General features: G+C 43.2%; 1 protein-coding gene across 3 annotated transcripts in view; it reads left to right on the plus strand.

Moving 5' to 3' along the window:
• The first annotated feature begins 889 nt into the window (after positions 1-889).
• The window catches only part of DAAM2 (dishevelled associated activator of morphogenesis 2), a 257,388-nt gene continuing 235,244 nt past the window's right edge, over positions 890-23,033 (plus strand). For 2 of the 3 annotated variants that reach the window (XM_064158321.1, XM_064158324.1), the window contains exons 1-2: positions 890-982; positions 21,035-21,167. The gene's annotated coding sequence lies outside the window, so the exon portion shown is untranslated. The remainder of the gene's footprint in view (positions 983-21,034; positions 21,168-23,033) is intronic. The other variant, XM_064158323.1, reaches the window with a different exon arrangement.

The raw sequence follows: 23,033 nt of genomic DNA on the forward strand, positions 1-23,033 counted from the left end.
GGAGGAAGTTCTTCTCAGAGAGAGTGATTTGCCATTGGAATGGGCTGCCCAGGGAGGTGGTGGAGTCACCGTCCCTGGGGATGTTCAAGCAAAGCCTGGATGAGGCACTTGGTGCCATGGTCTAGTTGTCTGGCTAGGGCTGGGTGCTAGGTTGGACTGGATGAGCTTGGAGGTCTCTTCCAACCTCGTTGATTCTATGATTCTATGTTATGAAACAGGCAGAGCATAAAAAAGATCAAAGACTAAATGAATTTTCTGAGCTGGTATTCATCTGAGATGAGGCACTTCTAGAAGGTATTTTGAAGCAAAGAAGCTGTCCCACATGCCTGAGAAAACATTCCAGCTGGAAGAATTCAGTGCAAAACTAAAAGAGGATGTGGACAAGATGCTTGGAAGGTCTGTTTCACTCATGTTTTAGTTAAATCCAGTCAAAGCCTGGACACAGCAGAGGGCTGTGGGCTAGATGTGTCTGTGTGTGAGAGCCCTCTTTGCTTGATTTGAACCCTGCTTAGGCGCAGCTGAGAGGCTGGAAAATACCGCTTTCCAAATGGAGACTTTCATGACAGATAGTTACATCCTGCCTGGGTGTGGACATAATATACCATGGGCAGAAAAGTACAGGGCTTGTTTTTTGCCATGGGCTTATACAACCACTTCTGTAGTTCCCCACCATTTCCTCTGTGACCCCTCCCCCCTTGGTGAGTTTTTCTATCCAAAAGTGTAAAAATTACAGATCTTGGAAAACTGCAATCTGGGCTCTACCTAGAGAAACGTTTAGATTGTTCATTCCATAAATGCCTCTTGCAGGCTGTCTGACGTCAGAGGATTTGGAGTGAGAGGCTGGTCTGAAAGTGAACACAGCAGCAATTCCAATCTCACTACAACAGCACTGGCAGGCAGAGGAGCAGCACAGACATTTCTCTGTATGGATTACAGGACTGCAGAACAGGGACGAACCGCACAGAGATGTGGGCACTACGGTGTAAGTTCAGCTGCTGCAGCAAGTATTTGCATGGTTTTGATTGTTTTGAAGAACAAATCTCTGCAAGTATCACTTGTCTGTCATTTATTCTTTTTTTTTCTCATGTGAAATATCTTGAAGCCAGCTTGGCAGCACATAGGAATGAGGTTTAGTCTGATTGCTTCTCCCAAAGGTATGCAGAGGGGCTGACAGTGCAGGTTTTTTGCACTCTTCTGTATGTGGATTGGGGTGACAGGGGATGAGTGGGGCTGAAAGAAAGAGAGAAAGGAAGGGAAATATCTTTGGGAGACTACAAAATTAATTGAAATTCAGCTCCTTTACATTCCGGTAGCAAGACAGCAAAATCCCAGATAAGCCCTAGGCAAAATACAACTTCCTTAGGCAACTCCACAATGCAGGGTTTCTTTTTTAACTCTTTGGTCTCTTGTCATATTGTGCAACAAGAAGTTCCTGTCTTTATGAGGATGAGAGCTAATTTGCTGACAATAATAGATCTTAACACAAGTATGGGGTATTGCTTGCTAAATCTGAAATATTTAGCACCTTGACCCCATTACTCACTGTATCCTAAAGGCTGTTCAAAGAACCTACACTGCTTTTGCAGAGGAAGGAGGCATCTCTTATACCCAAAATCTAGCTGTAGCAGGGTCATATATGAAGGAGGCAGATACTACAAGGAGAACCTCCTTGTGAAAAACCTGCAGAAGTATTGCGGAGACACATGGTGCAAATCCCAAGGAATGGTAGTAGTTTGTAATTATTTTTTTTAACCTCATCAATCCAGAGATTCCCAAGGCTAATTAATAAGAAAATTGTGTTTTCTGTACTCAGCTGTATTGACTCAAAATTAAAATTCAGTGCTGTGTTCATGTAATTCACCTTATCTCTCCTGGGACACCTCAGATGTCCCTTCTTCATTCCCTGAGAAGTTCTGGGGACAGCTGTAGAAGCAGCTGGCCTCTTAATTGGCATCCTCTCTAATGAGACCTGTGATAGCTTATTTCCCCAGGTGAGTAGAAGAGTTTGAAACCTCCTGTGTGAAGTTGACATATTTAGCTAGCACTTGAACGTTTTGAAAGCTTTGCCACTGAGAGGATGGTTGATCTGTGCAGTGGCTTGGAGGAGAGATGATGCTCTTGAATATAAACACAAAGCTGTGCTGAGAAGCAGGAGCTATGGGAATTGCACAATATAATGCACTGTGCTGTTAGTAATTAGCTTCAGCCAAAAAGCAGTCACAAGAAAGACTGTTGAGAATCCGTGTTCTGAGTTGTTTTGGTAATGGAATAAGTCTGCAAATACTTTTCCTTTTGAGGGTGGTAAAGTGGATTGCTGAGGCAGGGAGAAGAAAGTGAAAGAGGAAAGGTGAGCATTGGGAGGAGGGAGTTTTGCAGCTATCTTACCTGCAAAATGAAATTGAGCAAGTCTAGCTAGTTGTGGTGAAAGCAACTGCAGGTTGATGTAAGCACTGTGCTGGCTAACATAATAGGGGGACCCTTTACTGGGCAAAATGTTCAAGGTCTAATCTCTACTAAGCAATATCATTCTGTGCCATATAAAGCAAGCAAGGCTGACTTGGGGAAAAAGCAGTCATAGTCACTGCATATGTAAGGGATCATGAGTTAGAGCCAGATGCTGCAGGGATGTACTTTGGAAGTGAAGTCTCCAGACTTAGAAAGAATCTGTTTGAGACCTGTGCTGCTTTACCATGACTTACCAGGATCCTTTTTCTCTCCCTCATTTACTTCTCATTGGATTTTGCTTCCAGTAGGCTAGCAGCTCCTTTTCCAAACAGGTGCACCATTTTCTTAGCAACAGCCTAATCATGTCAGCTGGCAATGTCAATGTGACAAGGTCTACAAGAAATACAGTAACTTGTTAGAAATGTCTATGCCTGTGCTAGCTTGAAGCTAGCTAGAATGTTTTGGTGAGAAGTATTAGATTACAGGCTGTGAAAGGAAAACAATGGTGATGTCTAATTCATTTGTAGGCTTGCTGAGAGGTATAAGAACAAGAATCCAAACATAGATAAGGGAGTCTTCTTCTTCTGCCTGGGAGCTTTGAGCTGCACTTCTCTCTAGCTTCTCTGCCATCTCTCTGATTAATCCACTTTGCTTCCTAACCCCCCCTGGACGACCCTCCATTCTTCCTTGGGACTGGGGTAAGGTTGAGAGGGGTGGAAGAAGGTGGATGGGAGCCCCTCCTGGGGACTCAGGTTTCTGGGAGGGCTGTTGTGTTTCTGTATTACCTTTTCCTTGTCTATTCCTGTCTATAACTGTATATACTGTAAATATCTGCTTGTATATTGTGCTAGCTGTAAATATAAGCTTCATTCAAATTTCTAGAGCCAGCTGAGTCTAGTCTGGGTGGGGGTCAGACACCTGGGTCTTAGGCAAGATTACTCTCATTAGAGATGTAGATAAAGCAGAAGAAGTAACACTTCCATTTCCTGCAATGTTACTGGTAAAAGACTCAGTGATGTTAAGCCCTGTATAGCCAAGGATGAAACCCCCCCAACTCCAAAAACTGGATGTAAGTTTAGCTTTGATCTTCTTCACAACTAGATGAAACAAAAAGTAACCAATTTGTGCCTTGATCCAATTATAAACAAGAAAACAGACCACAGGCCACACAAAGTGGCTCCCACTAAGGAAAACAGCTTCATTAGCTACATTCTGATTCAGAAAGTTAATTAACAATCACTCAAAATCAATTTGCCCCACATTGGGCACCCAAATAAAGGATGTGATGGTTTGGGTTTTACACATCCCCCCCCACACACACACTTTGGAAGTCACCTAGACTTGAGAGCTATCACAGCCATGACAAGTGTCTGAGAGCTGCAACCTCTATGATCTGGTTCAGCAGTTAGTATGAAGTACATTCAGCAACACAGAACTGATACATAAAGAATTGCTGAAAGCTGTGAGAGTGAGAAGAGGAACTAAGGAGGAAATATTCCTCTTTAATAAAGGGCCAACTATTTCCTCTCTCTGTCCTCCAGCTCCACATCCCACTAGAGACACTACCTGCAGGGATTTGCAAATCTGGAAGTTCCTTGTGAGCTCATAGTCGTGGTTAAGGAGTGAAGTTGTGCACTGAAGTGAAAGGGTCAGAGAAGGAATAGGAAGTGAGATGCTGATCTGACAGGAGATAAATCTAGTGTCTCATAAGAAAGTACAGGTCATCACTCAGCAGCCTTGAATTTGGATGAGCTTTTACCAGCCAGGAAATCGCTAAGTTTTACTGATGGACACTAACTCTGGAAGCAAAAGAAACAAACACAATATGGGCAGGACAGATATCTTTAAAATTTTGCTTTGTGAAATAGAAAGAAATTCCCTTTTGGAGCTTGTGACAGTCACAGTGCAACCCTGAGGTTTTAAAAGTCTATATTATATGTTATGAAGTGCAGTCTCATGGTTTCACAGAGCAGAGTAAGCAAATTCTCTGGATATCCTAGTTGCCTTACCACACTGTTTCACTTGTCTGCTGCTATCACTGCTGGGTTTTTTTTTTTTGGTTGTGCTCCTTATATGTAATGGAGATCTTTCTGGATGTCCTGAAATCAGTGGCAAATTCTTTTCTTACCAAGTCCAAATGTGGCATGCACTGACAGTATTTTATTGGAAGAGGCACAACAAGTGTTGAACAGCATCATGAAGCCATCTCCCAGATAGTTTGGTTTTGCTCTATCTGCCTTAGTTGACATAAAATTCCCCCAAGCTCCAATGGAATCCCAGAAACCCATCTGGTCCCTTCAGGCCAGCCATCTGACCTAGAGATTGGGCAATCAGGGGACATAATTTCCTGACGCTTAGGGGGAGGATGCGTGGGAGGTTTGGCTCTCAGCACTTTAACTGCTGTGAATTTTCAAACCTGGGTCAATCCTATGGAGATCTGACCCTCTCTATCTTCCCTGGCCCAGGCAAGCACAGCGTGTTCCTGAATTAAAAGAAAGCTGGCTGCTCTGATTTTCATTGGATGGAAAAGTTTGTGAGTGTTTTCCTGCACTTTTTGTTGTGTTGGTGATTGACAGTGGTGCCTCATGAGTTTTCTGGTTTGCTAGTTGTTTGCCCTAATACTGCACTCCTTTGAACTGAGGTATTTGCAGAGAACTGGTAGTAGTAGGGCTCAGTATATATAATAACATGCAGTAGATACAATTAGTTTCTCATCTTTCTGAAATTCCACTTAACAATGGAGTTACTTCTGCTTGGCATTACTCTGAATTGTTATCAGATTGAGGATTTCTTATCTTCCAAATTCTGTGTAACTATGAAATTTCATAATGCTATGTAAATTAATTCAATGGGATTTATTGGGTTGAATTTTCAGCCACTGTAAACAGGTATGAGGGCTCCAGAGTAGCTATGACAAATATATTCCAGCTGAGGATTAGGCCCAGTGTCTTCAGAGTGGTAATTAATGACCTGAGACACAGAGAGTGCAAGTGTGTTCCCATCTGTACTTGTAAAAGATTTTTGCAGCACTGTATTGTTCAAGAAACTTATTCCAGGCTTCAATTACAAGCAAGTTCAAGTAGAATCAGATTTTATACCAGAGAAAGTGAGGCCCAAGTTCTGCAAAGTAACCTGCAATTTTGACTCTTTATTTTTAGTGTCTCATTAAGGCACCAAGACACTCGAAAACTGAGACAGCCAAAATTATAAGCTGCTTTTGAAATGCTGGCCAGCTGACTTGGGCAAATCTGCACAGTGGATTTGATTCATCTCACGTATTTTTTACAGCAGTGTAACTCTCTCTGAAGGTCTGTGGAGCAACTGCTGTTTTACAGCAGCAGAAGTGGCCAGCAGGACAAGGGAGGTCATTCTGCCCCTGCATTTGGCACTGGTCAGCTGGCCACACTGCTGTTAAAAAAAAGCCTGGATAAGGCACTTAGTGCCATGGTCTGGTTGATTGGACAGGGCTGGGTGCTAGGTTGGACTGGATGATCTTGGAGGTCTCTTCCAACCTGGTTGATTCTATGATTCTATGATTCAAGGCAGTGCAAAAGACTGAATTTGAAGGTTTTATATTTTGTTTCCTGGTTGGAGGGTTGATGTTTTTAGCTTCTTAAACAGTTGAATTAATGAGTCTTAAGAGATGGAAATTTACACAGCACCATTTTCATCCTTAAAGAAAGTAGTCATGTCCAATTTGATCTTTAAAAATCTGATCCTAAGATGTATATTTTAATAAATTAAATAAACAGACACACACATGCAAAAGGGAGAATGAACTTCTCTGCCAAAGGAGTGCAAACCAGATTGAATATCACATGAAGAAGTCACACAAGGATACATTTCCAGGGTTTAATGTCATGTGGCAAGATTCTCTTCTCCCATGACAAAGCTGTGGGAAGGATGAGTCCACTGGTCGCTATTAAACTTGATATTGAGCAGGGGTAGATTAGAATATTATGGTATTTATATATGCTTTCTCTAACCATATACAGCTGCCCCTTACTTTGAGACCGAGTTCTGGTTTAGGGTTTTGTATTCTTGTGGTCTTCATGAGAGAAAATGCTGTGAAGATCCTCTGAGGCATTTAGTGCCATGGTCTAGTTGACTGGCTAGGGCTGGGTGCTAGGTTGGACTGGATGATCTTGGAGGTCTCTTCCAACCTGGTTGATTCTATGATTCTATTCTCTGTTTTACAGGGTAGAAGCAGTCATGACTGTAAGATGCAGGTGTACCTGACCAGGCACACCACAATCCTCCAGAAACATATTCATATTTTAGACTCCTCCTTTAAGTATAAAGAATGCACATGAAGAAACTATACCCTCATTTTTAGCACTGCCTTTGTCTTCCCATCAGTGAAAAAAGTGAGGAGCACATCTCTGTGTTCCCCAGTTCAAAAATGGATTATGGTGACCTTTTTCTTTTGCAGGAAGGATTTAATTTGCTGGCTCCTTTCCAATAATTTTTAGCATTTGCACTTTCTTTTGGCAGTAAAATATTTGTCTAAGAGCATTTCCAATGGGCTTACTCATCAGTAGTATGTTTGTTGCTGATATTTTCATAAATACCAAATATTTTGGGTGCTTCCATTTTCCAGGAAATCTCAGTGCTGTGCTTTAAAAAAAAAAAGAAAAATAGAAGGAAAAAAAAAAAAAAAGGGCTATTTTCATGTGTTTCAAGCTGGCCTTGAAAATTCATTAATCTCTTTGCACGCTTTTGGTCCTACACTGTCATCTGTTTTCTTTCAAATCTCCAGAAGGCTGTGACAGAAATATGTGGGAATTCCATGTTGCCATGCATCAGCCTACCAGTTCTGTTCCTTCCTTTGTCAGGTTGGAGGGGACATGATTTTCAAGAAGGAATGAAGCCATCATTTAACTGTGTAAGCACTCCTGCCCTTGTTGATCGGTGTGTAGAGGTTTCCTGAACTCTTGTAGACTGGTTAACATGATTTCCCTTGAACATGTAGCTATTCCCTCCCCCAAGGATGTTACAACAGTCCAGTTCATCAGAAAACATGTAGCCAATAAATCATCAGCCTACAACACAGTAAGTTCTGTAGTTTCCATTGGTTTAAGATCAAATCCTGAATAATGCTGTGGGTACTGTATGCTCTTTAGCCAGACTGTTTCTGATGGAGCCAGGGCAATCTCAGTGGTCTGTTCCTATTTCACCATTAAGACTAAATGATAATATGTTCTTGTCTGTATTCATACATTATACAAATATGTGAGGATAAGGCACATCTGAAAGTTTTCTAGCACTTTGCAGATATTAATGGAGATAGCATTTTGGGAAACTGAGACTCAGCTTTTACAGCTGCTTGCAAGCCAATGTAGTCTGTAGTATAATATAAACACTCTTGCTGCAGGTAAGTTAGAGGCTCCTTTTTATTTTTAAGGTATCTTTATGTCCTCTGAAGTGTTAGTTTAATAAAGCAAACAAAACCAAAATACTATAGCAACATCTTTATCATTATGTTGCATTTAGCCTCTTGCCTGGTAGATAAGCCATATATTCACCAAAATTATACTCTGCCAGAATGCACTGTAACACTCTGCTGCAGAGTCAGTAGTTTCCCCCTGTTTTTTCTCCCTTCCCCATAGCTGTTTTCTGGCTTCCCAGAACCTCTAGTTATAATCCTCAGTTCTTCCTACTGTTCACCCTTCATTTAGGTTTTAGCCTACACTGGGAGTAGGAAACTTAGGTACTACTGATAATTATTGTAAGAGATCTGCTCTAACTAGATCAAATGTGTTTGTTTGCCAGATTAGACAGCATACTTCTGTAGAGAAGGTTTGCTAGGATGTCATTCTTCCTTACAAACACTGTCAGGAATGGCACCATCCACTAGTGCAAACACCCATGGTTTTCTCACTGAGTCACTGACCATTAAGCTGGGATGCCTGGACTGTGAGTACCCTGCTTAAATCCACTTGGCAGAATCCTGACCCCCTCCAGGCAGGCGACCCCTTCAGCATCTGCACAACAGATGAAAGAAAGCAAGATCTTGACCAAACAAGAGGGGACCTCAGTCCTTTGCTACTTTTGCAGCCATGTATACAGCAGGAACCAATTAAACTATGTTTCTAACAGCTGAATGCACAGAGAGACAGTTGGTTTTGTTCTCATCTGTGCTCTGATCTGTCAGCATCCTTCTGCACTGTTATGCAGGGCTAGAGCAATAACCATGCTAGGACTCTGCCAATATGAACTGTCTTCCAATTCTGCCCTACTGAGATATGAACTTGCCCTCATTGCTTGTTTCATACTTTTACTGCCCTCTGGGTCAGACATCCCAATGACTGAATCTCTCTGGCTCTGTTGCAGAGGCCCCAAAATGTGTTGCCAATGACAGAAGTACAAAGTTTGACCTTAGGCATTCATTGTCAGCAGGATTCAGGCAGTCTGTGTGAAAGTCTTTGGCATTCGCGGTTACTAAGTTATAGGCAGAAAAACAGATGCAATTTCTGACTAGGTGAAGTTTTCCTTGGGGGACCCATGACTTGTTTTCCAGCTGTGTCTGGGCTTATCTAGAACAGCTTCATGTACCTGCTGGGGGACATGTGTTAAGCTATGAATATCCTACTGTGCCCTTCATGACATATTTTATGTTTAAACAGAGGCAAAATTTAGCAAGCAACTCTTCACTGCTTCATCCCCTGCTTACTTACGGTGATGACTAAAATATGTTCACATCCATCAGGACATCTCCAGAGGCCTATACTCTTTCTGATTTACACATCTGTTAGTGTAGCTAAGTTATTGTGAAGTGGGAGCCTTATCTAAGAAAATACTTGCAAATAGAAGCTAGAATTGACCTAAGATATAGTAACATTTCCATGGCATCACAAAAGCAGTTTAAGCATGACACTTTATCAGCCTTGAGAGTAATTTTTTCAGTTACCAGCCACTGTTATTGCCAGATAAATCAACATGCAATTCAGATTACCTGCAATATCAATCCCTTGGGTTTTTTTCTGACCTCAGTATTGAAAGTATTATTTGTGGCTGTATGTAGCTGTAGCTCTGTACACAGAGTATAAGTATTCAGATAGAGGTGAACTAAATTGTGATCTCTGGAATCATATATTAGAGGTCGTGGAGGCTGTATTATAACTCTGTACAACGAAATATATAACTTGCCATTGCCAGCTGCTTTAAACTAGGAGTGAAAATGGCTGTCTTGCTTCAGATTGGAAAGCTCAGTGTGCTAGTTTGAAGCAGGCTAGAATGTTTTGGTGAGAAGGACTAGATTACAGGCTGTAAAAAAGAAAACAATGGTGATGTCTACTTCACTCACAGGCTTGCTGAGATGTATAGGAACAAGAAACAAAACCATTAGATAACCACTCTTACTCGGGCTGCTGGCTGAGCTGCATCTCTCTAACCTCACTCTCCATTTTGGGTTAACTCACTTTGCTTCTTAACCTCTGTCTGAACCTCCATTCTTCCTTGGGACTGGAGTAAGGTTGAGAGGGGTAGGGGGAAGGTAAAGGGGTGGTTGAGAGCCCCTCCTGGGGACTCAGGTTTCTGGGAGGGCTGTTGTGTTTCTGTATTACTTTTTACCTTGTCTACTTCTGTCTATAACTGTATATACTGTAAATATCTGCTTGTATATTGTGCCAGCTGTAAATATAAGCTTCATTCATATTTCCAGAGCCAGTTGAGTCTAGCCTGGGTGATTTCTAAAGTGGGGGGGGGGGGGCAGGGAACACCCAAACCATCACACTTAGCTAATTTGCTTCCCACTGGTCACTTGAAAGGTCTTACGTTAATGTGTGACAGTACTGGAATAAATGTGCTGTGGAGTTAGCTGGACTATGTGTCTATTATGCAGTTGTCTGTGGTTCTAGGAAGCAGGATGTGATGACCTTCTAGTCTATACACCCATGAATGCACATGACAGAGAGTCCAGCTGTGGCGACATGTGGGAGCACAGCAAATTAAAATGGAAGCAGATGGCGAAAAAGTCCCCTCTGCATTTTGCCTTGCCTTTTCTTTCAGGGATGCTGCCTTAAGTCTTTGATTCAAACAGCCTGCTGAGGCAATATGTCTCTGAGCTATGATGAAGCAGCAGTCAGAACACTGCTCAATTCTGGGTACTCAATACAAAGCAGTTACACGGTGATGGAGAGAGATAGGGAACCTTCATTTTTCCTTTGGCACTCATTAGTTGTGAGATTCTTTAGCTCTTTCAGGGATCAACTTATTTCACAAAGAAGCTAGAGGGAGCTGGGCACTTTGGTGCCAGGCTGGGGGGCAGTGCCTCCAAAAGAATGGGAAATAATCTTTGGTTTTCATTAGAAATTGAGTTTGCTTCTGCTGGCTGGCCACTGCCATTAACTGTTTGCATGGCGTGGGGTATGTGCTTTCCAATGTGCTATCTCTCTCTGCCCCCCTCTACCTATCTACTTACCTTACCTACCTGCTTGCGTATAATCATAGAATCATAGAATCACAGAATCAACCAGGTTGGAAGAGACCTCCAAGATCAGCCAGTCCAACCTAGCACCCAGCCCTAGCCAGCCAACTACACCATGGCACTAAGTGCCTCATCCAGGCTTTTCTTCAACACCTCCAGGGACGGTGACTCCACCACCTCCCTGGGCAGCCCATTCCAATGCCAATCACTCTCTCTGTGAAGAACTTCCTCCTAATATCCAGCCTATACCTACCCTGGCACAACTGCATGGATGTAAAAGCTTTGTTTTCTAGGTTTCCTGTTTGGACTGTTTCACCTTAACCCCATGAGCTCTCCAGGTTTCTGGTTTTGTTGTATTAGTTTTTTTTCAAGGCTGATGTTCTCACCAGCTTTTTGGAGACTTGTTTCTAGAGACAAATTTTGTTGTACATACTGCATCTTATGATGTCAATAGGGCAGGGAATGTCAGGCCCTGTAGCAAAGCTCCCTGAGATAATCACTCGTGATTGTCCAAAAGCAGTATTCCCAGTTCTGCAATCCTTAGAACTACTCTAAAGTCTTGAAGGCTTTATGTAGAATAAGATGCCTTGCTGGATTTGTTCAGTACCTGTGTACTTCAGTTATGCCCTTGAGTGTCCCATGAACCTTTTGCATCACAGGGAATGTTGTTAGCACCCCTAGGCAAATGTGCTCAGACTTGAGTTTGTTCGGTGGCCATTGTGCACAGGCTCACTTTTACATTCTCATTGGGCAGAGACGGAGTAATGACTATGTTCTGTCAGCGTCTGTATCTGACACACCCAGTGATTTGTTTGCAGACTTTCCCACACTCTCACAGATGTCACTTCTTAGTTTGGGTCATTTTTACCATGGCTGTGTCAGACGCTATTCTCCTTCTAGATCTTTTTGGGTAGAGCTGATTGCAGTAGGGAGGACAACCTAAGTCTGCCTTCTGCAGCTCACCCTGAGCTGTGTGATTGGAGAGCACTACAACATTCAAGCAGTCACAGAATGGTTTAAGTTGGAAGGGACCTCAAAGATCATCCAGTTCCAACCCCCTGCCATAGGTAGGGACACCTCCCACTAGAACAGGTTGCTCAAGGCCTCATCCAACCTAGCCTTGAACACCTCCAGGGAGGGAGCAGCCACAGCCTCCCTGGGCAACCTGTTCCACTGTTTCACCACCCTCACTGGAAAGAACTTCTTCCTAACATCTAGTTTAAATCTCCTTTCTGCCAGTTTAAACCCCTTGTCCTGTCATTACAAGACCTTGTAAATAGTCCCTCCCCAGTGCTCTTACAGGCCCCCTTCAGATACTGGGAAGGTACTACAAGGTCTGCTTGAAGCCTTCTATTCTCCAGGCTGAAGAGCCCCAACTCTCATAGCCTGTCCTTAAAGCAGAGCTGCTGCAGCCCTCTGAACATCTTTGTGGCCTCCTCTGGACTCGCTCCAACAGTTTGATATCCTTCTTGTGTTGGGGGCTCCAGAACTGCACACAGTACTCTAGGTGGGGTCTGATGAGAGCAGAGTAAAGGGGGAGAATCCCCTCCCTTGCCCTGCTGGCCACGCTTCTCTTGCTGCAGTCCAGGATATGGTTGCTGTCTGGGCTGTGCACGCACACTGCCAACTCATGTTGAGCTTTTCATCAACCCAAACCCACAGTTCCTTTTCTTCAGGGCTGCTCTCCAGCCATTTGCCACCCAGCCTGTATCTGTGCTTGGGATTGTACTGACCCAGGTGCAGGACCTTACATTTGGCCTTGTTGAGTTTAATGAGGTTGGCCTGAGCCCAACTCTCCAGCTTGTCCAGGTTGCTCTGGATGGAATCCCTGCCCTCTAGCAAGTCGACTGTGCCACACAGCTTGGTGCCATCTGCAAATCTCTGTGGTTATATTTGTTAGTATTTTGTGATTTTTGTGTTTTGCTTGAACTGTGTCAGCTATCGGAGGTCCTCTACTGGAAAATGCATCAGAGCTGACTAAGTGGCCCCTTGGCCTGTCTGCTTTGCTAATTGTGCTGAGCCAAGTACTATCTATTGTGTATGCAAGAATTGAAGGTAAGGGACGGTTTTATTAACTCAGGGAAACAAATGAGTCGTAGATGGAAGCTATGCTGCTGGTTTGGCTGATAATTATAGGCTTCAGACTTCACAGGTTCCAAAAACTGAGCAACCTCCACCTTCCTTAATACTCAATATTATAGAGTATCTGAGTTTTTTGTCCATGTTCCACAATTCTTTAGAGCACTAAACTTAGTCATCTTTGAGGAAAGATCAAGAGTCTAGACTGTTAGGAAACATAACTTAGAGAATAAAGTAACAATTTTGGTCAGTTCTATTACTTATTAGGTGCACTAAGAACAGGACACCAAGGCAGCTGTCTTTGATTAATGGTTTCTGTCTGTCTGTCTTCTGGCTGCTTGTTTCTCACTCCACACAGATCCTTAACAAACTGCCCTCTTCCAAAAAATGTTCATGCAGATGGTTCCTTGGACTCCACCTACTCTGAGACTGAGAGTTGTGTCACACTGGGCCCAGTAAAGGACCATGTTTACAAAAAGATTTGCTACCTGTGGATGCTTCACTTTGTGTGTTCAAAATCTATGTCATTAATGATGTCACACAAAACACTTCAGTTGTAGCAGAGTTTAGCTTTGACCTGTAAGGCTTAGCTGCTTTTTTTTTTGAGCATCCATATTGCTAGCTGACTTTAAAAAAGAGTTTTGGGTACAAAGTCATTTACCCAGGGTCACAATGACAGTAAGGAACTGTTGTGGTTTCTGAAGACAGCGACAGAAATTAAACTCTCAAATGAGGTTGGAGAAAAAAAACACAGAATTATATTTGGACAGAGATACAGAGAGAGACATTACAAAGCAGTTACTGCATCCCTGGCAACCCCCCTTGAATTTTCCCCCATCCCAAACACTAAATCTAATACTCCCCAGTGCTCCAATGCCCCTCCCCCCCTGGTGCCTCTGCCATCCAAAGAGGCCTAAACAAGCCTCTGGAGGCCTCCTGCTTACATGTTCTTCCCTATGAAGTGGCTCCTGACACACACACAGAGCAGGAGGAGGAGGAAAGGAGAGCGAACTGACCTTGTTGTGAGTTTAAAAGGAGATAGCAGAATTATGGGATTGAATAACAATCTTCTAGTCCCCAGAAGACTTTTAACCCTATAGCCTCAACTTGGAACAGGATCATAGAATCATAGAATCAACCAGGTTGGAAGAGACCTCCAAGATCATCCAGTCCAACCTAGCACCCAGCCCTAGCCAGTCAACCAGACCATGGCACTAAGTGCCTCATACAGGCTTTTCTTGAACACCTCCAGGGATGGTGACTCCACCACCTCCCTGGGCAGCCCATTCCAATGAACTGGACACAGGACTCAAGGTGTGGCCTGACCAGTGTTGAGTACAGGGGCAGAATAACCTCCTTCATCCTACTGGCCACACTGTTCCTGACCCAGGCCAGGATGCCATTGGCTCTCGTGGCCACCTGGGCACACTGCTCAGTGGATCAGAGCTCCACAGAGCAGTTCCTGGCTCCAAGTAAACAAACACACATGACAAACTGGCAGACACTTCTGAGCTGTGTAGGGATCCTGTGTAGCTGCACCTTCAGAAATGGGTCTTGAGTTTCCAAGTAACATTTAAACACCTACACTTTGATAATAACAGCTATCTCTACCTATGCAGCAGACTACCAGTTGAGTAGGAACTGCTGTCCACTGCTGAAGTAATCTCTTCCATTCTAGTGATTTTAAAATCTCATGTCTTGAGAATTGCTTGGAATGTCCCTTCTGTGATGACTTACCTGGTTGCAGAGTGAGAGGCTGTGTTCTTGGTTTTATTGACTGGCTTTGTACCAAAGAGGTAGGTGAACAATGCAGCAAGCCCTGCTTTTTCATATCCAGTGTAGTAAACTTAAGATTGCCTGAAAACCTCAGAAGCAGTAGAAAGCAGCATGTTGGATGGCACCAAACCTTCATCCTTCCTTGTAGTGTCAGTTGAACTGGCTAGGGAACCCTGGCTGCACCTTTGCACACAAACAGTTGTTTCCCTGAACTCTCATTAGCACACTCCAGTGATCAGGATGCACCATGCTGTGCAAAACCTCCACATACTTCAGGAATAATGTAATTTTCTTTTGAGGCCTAAACATGATTTGACTAATGGTGATTTAGAGCTGAAATAGAAGCAAGGCAGAAGAAGCAGGCTAAATATTTAGCTGAGTTGTCTAAACACCGCAGACTAAGACGAGCTGATGCGGAGCCTTCTAACATTGATTCTTAGTCAGTCATTATTATCCCTCTTTTAGAGAGTACAGAGTCAGAAACATGAGTTGGCTTGCCCATGCCCACACAGAAATGCACAGCTAGTGTCATCATTACAACTTAGTCACTCAGAAGCACGCAGATATGCAATATGTATTGCACTTCTTCTTATCCCTGCTTGTTGTAAAGACTTCTTGTGAGGGATCAGATGCATATTCTTATTTCTCTTGCTGTCCTTTTGTGAATGTGTGTAATTCTCTGTGTAGTTTTCTTTTCAATATAAAAGTCTTCAATAGTAAAGTCATGCTTTCCAATGTGCACAGTTTCATTAGCAGTTTAAAAACACAGTCATAGAATCACAGAATCATAGAATCAGCCAGGTTGGAAGAGACCTCCAAGATCATCCAGTCCAACCTAGCACCCAGCCCTAGCCAGTCAACTAGACCATGGCACTAAGTGCCTCATCCAGGCTTTTCCTGAACACCTCCACCACCTCCCTGGGCAGCCCATTCCAATGTCAATCACTCTCTCTGGCAAGAACTTCCTCCTAACATCCAGCCTAGACTTCCCCTGGCACAACTTGAGACTGTGTCCCCTTGTTCTGTTGCTGGTTGCCTGGGAGAAGAGACCAACCCCCACCTGGCTACAACCTCCCTTTGGGTAGTTGTAGACAGTCCCTTGAGTCTGAAACAGTTTGTACCTGTAGAGTGTCCTGTGTGTAGTGGCTCTCCGGAGTAAACCAGTACACACTGGTGGAAAGCGAGAGAGGGCATGTGAAGATTTCCAGAAATAGCTGAAGGAGGTATTCCTGGCCATAGCAAAACAGAACACTGAAAATGAGAGGACAACCAATTTAAATGGAACTAGTAAGTTCTAAAGGGTTTGGGAAACTTTAGGCTGAAGTTGAGTTAGAAACTTATATTTCATGTCTGTTGACAATTTATGAATGCCTTTGCCTCTCCCTAGATGTTGGGCATAACTGTTTCTGTTAACTTCTCTATGGCCTGGAGCAGAATTTGCAGGCCCTTTCCTTTAAAGCCTTTGGAATTTACATAACCCTGCAATTGTAGCAATGCAAAATGTGGCTCTGGTTACAATAACAAGGGTTTAGGGAACGCAGGGAGAGACTGTAGCGGCAAGGCATAAAAGCAAAACAAAACAAAACTGTACATGCTGGTTTAATTTTCAGCAGCCACGTGAGAACTGTCCTCCAGTTCCTGGCTATAAATAAATCTCTGCCATCACAGGAAGACCAAAAAAAAAAAAAAAAGGCCACCCAACCAAACAAATAGAAAAAAAAAAAAATCAGCAACCCAAACACAACAACAACAAACCACGAAAACCAAGCAACCAAACAAATAAAACAAGAAAAAAAAGACCCAATCCAACCAGAATCACAGAATCATTGAATTAACCAGGTTGGAAGAGACCTCCAAGATCATCCAGTCCAACCTAGCACCCAGCCCTAGCCAGTCATCTAGACCATGGCACTAAGTGCTTCATCCAGGCTTTGCTTGAACACCTCCAGGGATGGTGACTCCACAACCTCCCTGGGCAGCCCATTCCAATGCCAATCACTCTCTCTGAGAAGAGCTTCCTCCTAACATTCAGCCTAGACTTCCCCTGGCACAACTTGAGACTGTGTCCCCTTGTTCTATTGCTGCTTGCCTGGGAGAAGAGATCGACCCCCACCTGGCTACAACCTCCCTTCAGGTAGTTGTAGACAGCAATGAGATCCCCCCTGAGCCTCCTCTTCTCCAGGCTAAACAACCCCAACTAACCAACCAACCAATCAAAAAACTCCAACCCCAAACCAGTTCACATTCCTCCCAAATTTTCTTAAGGTTATAATAAAAAATAAAGGAAAGATAAATATTTCAAAAGCACAGTATGTCTTTGCTGAGGAATGTCAAAGTATTCCTCAAGGGAGTCAATATTTACATCAAGTGAAGAAATTTGCCATTAAATCTATTTATCTGCTCCATCTCCAGCAGCTCCTTTGAGAAGATCACTTAGGACTGCTTATGGATAATGAGCCAGGCAGCACTTCTTAAAATCCCCAGGCTTCACTGCTCTAGTGTCAGCTGAGGCAGGAACTTTCTTTGAGATGAATGAGGACTACAGAGCAGCATGCTTGTTGCTTCTTGTCAGATGTTACATCCTAGTCCTGCTACATGTTGTGTTAGCAAGATGGGGATGAGGATCACTTCATTGCATAGCGAGATGCTGTGGCACTGACAGAGGTAGACATGATCAAGTAGCCAGTCAGGAGTCCAAACCTAAGAATATTTAGTGAGTATAAGGACAGACTGAATCATGAACTGGAAACATAGGGAGTGAATGAAGATAACATTTAGCAGAGAATTCTGGGGTAATCAGGACCATATGAGGCTATCTCTACAATAATGAAATGCAAAGATTTAGTTGAAACTTCTTTCCAGAAAGGTCAAAACCCAAGTTTTAAAGTGTGGTCTAATGTGTCACTGTGGTGAAGTACCAGGTGACAAGACTGCAGCCTGGGAAAGAAATACCAACACCAGTGAATAGGGAAGGATCTATGGTTTGCTGGAAATTCATCTAGGCAGACTGAGCAATGGGCATGAGGCCTCCCAGAATGGAATGTCTTTGAATTTATGTGTGTTCCCTGGTAAGCATAGGAATGACAAACTGAAGAGAGGAGCCTGATGTTGCTGTGGAATGGGTCTCCAGTGTATGATAGCATCTGCTTGACACTATCTCTTTGAAGGGATGGATGATGAGCCCGTTGAGAACTTGACAGTCAAGATTAGTGAGCAGTACAAGGAGAGCAGAGCTTTGGTGGATGTCTGTTACTGATTGCCTGTTTAGAACAAGTAAAACAGACCTTCTCCAAGCAACTGAAAGAGCCTTATGACCACCTCATATCTGCTGGAAAGGTAACATAGCAGAGCACAAGAAATCTGGGAGGTTTCTGGAGGACTGATGACTTCTCAGCACACATAATGGATGATCTGAACAGAGGATTCACTCTACTCAGCATGGTATTTACAAGCAAGGAACAATGGGTTGGGAATATGAAAGTCAAGGGTAGGTTGGCTGCATTGACCATAGGGTGGTAGAGGTCAGGATCTTGAGACATGGGAGCAAGAAAAAAAAGCAAGATCATAACCTTGGATTTCAGCACAGCATACTGTAGCCTATTCAGAGACCAGCTTGAAAGAATCCCTGGAAAGAAGAGAGGTCCAGGACAGCAAATGGATTTTCAAGTACCTCCTCCTGGATGTTCAAGGACATTTCCTAAAGAGCAGAAAATCAAACAAAGGTGTCAAGAGATAAGCATTTTGATGCCAACTAAATTCTAACATAAAAAGGAAGTTTACAAGAGGTGGGAGCAGGGTCAGGTAGCCTGGGAGGAATATAGAAAGTTCTGAATGTGTAGGGATAAGATAATGAAAACCAAAGCCTACCTAGAGTTGAATGTTCTAAGTGACATAAAAGGCAACAAAATAGAGCATCTAAAGGGAGATCAGCTGCAAAAGAATGATGGAAAAAGAAGACCCAATGTTGAATGGTCTAGAAGATGTGGTGACAAAGGACACTGGAAAGGATGAAATACTCAAGTCTTCTTCTTCACTGTAGTCTTTACTGGAAATATGCACTTTTAGAAACCCTAAGCAGCTTCTTAGAACATCAGGGAAGTATGGGGCAAAAAAGACTTCTCCTTGACAGATGAGGATTGGATTAGAGGATATTTAAATAATCTGGGCAAATAAACAAGTCAGTTCCTGGAACCCAATGAGAAATACCAGTGAATACTGAGGAAACATCTAATGTCATCTAGTAGCCTTGATGATGGGACTGAGTGCACCCTCAGCAAACTTGCAAACATAAAACCACTGTTGGAAGGCACTCCAAGATAGAATCAGCCAGTTTGGAAGAGACCTCCAAGATCATCCAGTCCAGCCTAGCATCCAGCCCTGTCCAGTCATCTAGACCATGGCACTAAATGCCCCATCCAGACAAAGATGAAGCCAGATGGTTCTGAGTGGTGCCCAGTGGCGGGAGAAGTGTTTGTGGGCACAAAGTGAAATAAAGGAAATTCCATTTAAACACAAGGAAAAGCTTTCTTAATGTGGGCATAATCAAATACTGGAGGAGGTTACTCAAAGAGGCTATGGAAGCTCCATGCATAGAGATACTCAAAACCTGACCAGATAGGGCCCCTCTAGTTGAGACATGACCCATTCCTTCCCACCCCACTTTGAGCAGTGGGTTTGGAGCAGGTGACATTTTTTTTCTCTCATGACTGAGTCAAAACAGCTCAAGAATTGTGATCACAGCTGGCCCTCACTATTTTGGGCCAAGTACTATTTTGGGGTGTAATGTCCCACGTCCTCTTAAAATAAGTTATGCCAGAACAATAATCAGGAATTGTGGTGAAAGGTTTGCGGGGGAGCAGTAGAATTGCTTCCTGGGCTATATATAATTTGAGGTTGGGTAAAGGACTTCACTCCCTAAGGTTTCTAATGTGGTATCTTTCACTAGTATCAAATTCTTACAGAGAAGGAAAAAAGTAATGAAAAGAAAGGCCTGAATTTGCCCACTGTTGACAGATCTGTGTTTAAACTGATATTGTTACTCCATTGGAAAATGGAGTTAATGAAGGGAAAACAAGGTTTTGTGTGTCTATTATCCAAAAGAACTCTACAGTTGCTATGAATAATCTTAAATCACCCATGGAGGAATTGACAATTTTAGTGACATTTGTCTTAAAACAGCTTAGTTAAACGCCTTGGGAAGCAAAGAAGGAAAAGGTTGCTTCAATGGTATTTCCTAAGATGACAGTACAGCAGCATTTCTGGAATGTCTTAGAGCACAATCATTTGGCTTTAATAAAAAACAATTACACACACACTCCCCAGGAAATTAGCTGAATGATAAAAGTAAATGAACTCATAACAGATTTCATTCTAACTCCTGGAAGTCATCTGTCTAGAGCAGCTGATAGAAAGCCAATAGTTCTGTATCAGCTGAAAACCACTTTTGTCTGTGCAGACACATTAGCTTCTTTTTCTCTATCAGTGCTCACTCATGATCCCTATGCTCAAATTTAATATGCAGAGTAACCAGCCTCACAGTGGTACCTGTGAGATAATTACATTGAGTTTTATTCCACAGTGTAGTATTAAGAGCACTGTTGAGAGCTTCAGCAAAGAAGTCTTTAATCATTTCCTTGCCTTTACGTGTACAAATGGTAGGTGCCTGCTACCTGCATCTTCTCTTGCTTGCTGTCAATCATGGGCTTCAATCATTGTGGTTTAAGGTAACTTCATCACAACATCACAACACTGGAAGGCCAGCTTTGTGCTGAAGTTAACAGAGACCACACAGCAATGTTTGGAACACAAACCCTATGAGGAGAGGCTGAGGGAGCTGGGGTTGTTTAGCCTAGAGAAGAGGAGGCTCAGGGGGGACCTCATTTCTGTCTACAGCTACCTGAAGGGAGGCTGTAGCCAGGTGGGAGTTGGTCTCTTCTCCCAGGCAACCAGCAACAGAGCAAGGGGACACAATCTCAAGTTCTGCCGGGGTAGGTATAGGCTGGATGCTAGGAGGAAGTTCTTGCCAGAGAGAGTGATTGGCATTGGAATGGGCTGCCCAGGGAGGTGGTGGAGTCACTGGAGGTGTTCAAGCAAAGCCTGGATCAGGCACTCGGTGCTGTGGTCTAGTTGACTGGCTAGGGCTGGGTGCTAGGTTGGACTGGATGATCTTGGTCTCTTCCAACCTGGTTGATTCTATGATTCTGCTGAGATTTTCTTTGAAATTGAAAAAAACCCCACAACATTGGTGATGGCTCTTATACCCATAGGAAGCTTAAAGGAGCTGCTTATTTTCATTTGTTTCTCCAGAAGACCATCTGTACAGACAGAACAGCTGTACAAACTCATTTGAAGGTGGACTCTTCCTATGCAGTGAGGACCTGAATTGAACACAGAGACCTACCGAGAGAAGAGCAAATCAAAAACTGCGCAAATCATCCAGGTTAGTTCCCGTGCAAGTATGGTGGATGAGAGAGGAATCAAACACCAGGGAACAGGATTTGTCTGTATTTGGACTAGTTGTGTTTCTCAGCAGAAAACTGAGGGCCATAGGGTACTGTTGTTTTTTTTCTTTGTTCTCACAGCTACGGATTTAATTTCTCTCAGTAAAAATTAGCTTCAAACCAGCACAAAGACAGCAACATTCCTCCCTGGATCTCTCTAATGCCTTTCCCCTTGGGGATGAAGGAGGAGACACAAGTGGATGCATCTCGCTAGATTAAAATGGATATATGGCAGGAAAGCATATCTGTAGTTACCTCTTGTGTGATGTCCTATGAGCACAGACTGAAAAGTTGGGGCTGTTCAGTCTGAAGAAGAGGAGGCACCCAGGTGGCCTTCTTGTTGCCTTCCAGTATCTGAAGGGGGCCTACAAAATAGCTGGGGAGGGACTTTTTTAGGCTATCAGGGAGTGACAGGACTAGGAGGAATGGAGCAAAGCTGGAGATGGGTAGGTTCAGACTGGAGGTGAGGAGGAAGTTGTTCAGCATGAGAGTTGTGAGAGCCCAGGGAGGTGGTTGAGGCCCCATGTCTGGAGGTGTTTAAGGCCAGTCTGGCTGAGGCTGTGGGTAGCCTGCTCTAGGGTAGGGTGCCCCTGGGCATGGCAGGGGGGGTGGACCTAGATGATCCTTGTGGTCCCTTCCAACCCTGACTGACTCTATGATTCTATGATTCCATGATTTTAGCTATCACTTTTCTCTTAAAGCATTTACCAGGCAAGAGGAAACTTCCACCTATTGCAAGGCAGCTTGTAACTTTAGAGCAAGGTTACAGCAAATAGGGCCCCACTAACCCAAATTACAGACAAACCAGGTGTGTTTAGAAGCCAACATATATCCTAATGGCATAAAAATTGTAACCTCCTAACCCCATCTGTTCTCTTTACCCCATCACCTTTTCAGCAGAACCGAACTTGTATCCAGGCTGTGCACCAAGTTTTAGTCATGTTGTTACTCGGTCTGAGGGTCAGCACATTAACTTGGTTTTAATTATAACTAGTTTAAACTAGAGGCATACTTTTAAAGTTAGTAAAATTGCTGATTGCAAATGATAGTTTAGTAATATTATGTCCAGAGAAAGGCAACAAGTCTGGTGAGGGGCCTGGAACACAAACCCTATGAGGAGAGGCTGAGGGAGCTGGGGTCTCTTCCAATCTGGTTGATTCTATCATTCTATTAATGTTGTGCTCTATTTTTTCTCTTTATTTATTCTTTCTGTCCTTCATTCTTCCAGAGTGGCTACCAACTAGAAGAAAATTTTACATCAATGCTTTCCTCCTTAGTGCAATTTTAGAAACCTTCAAGGTTTGTGCATGAAGTCGGATTGCACCTGATTGTCTCACTATTTTCAGTGTCCTTTCTAGCTCTTTCATTGTCCTTGTAGCAATCATTTACAGAGACAAAATAACAGAAACCCTTTTCTTTCCAGGCTATTTCCACTTGCTGTGTGGCAGCATTTGCATGAGTGTAAAGCGTGGCTGAGTGCTTCACACTGACATAAATAAGTACACCAAGCACTGGGGCAGTGGTGAATCAGTTATCAGAGGTCAAGCTCAGTCATACTGTTGCTGGATTAAGCAGCAAGTTTTCTGTAGTCATCTCCATAGGCATGATCTTGCCTTTCTGTCAGTATCCCAAGTAGTTCCTACAGCTGTTAGAACCTCATAGACAATGCACAATATATGAATGCTAAACTTCAAATGCCATTATGTGAAAGTATATTTTGCTCATTGCTCCATGTTCTAGTGATGTGTGTATATATACAGAATCATCATAGAATCAACCAGGTTGGAAGAGACCTCCAAGATCAT

The sequence above is a fragment of the Pogoniulus pusillus genome, chromosome 18 (assembly GCF_015220805.1).
Source record: "Pogoniulus pusillus isolate bPogPus1 chromosome 18, bPogPus1.pri, whole genome shotgun sequence".
In the NCBI taxonomy this organism is placed as follows: Eukaryota; Metazoa; Chordata; class Aves; order Piciformes; family Lybiidae; genus Pogoniulus; species Pogoniulus pusillus.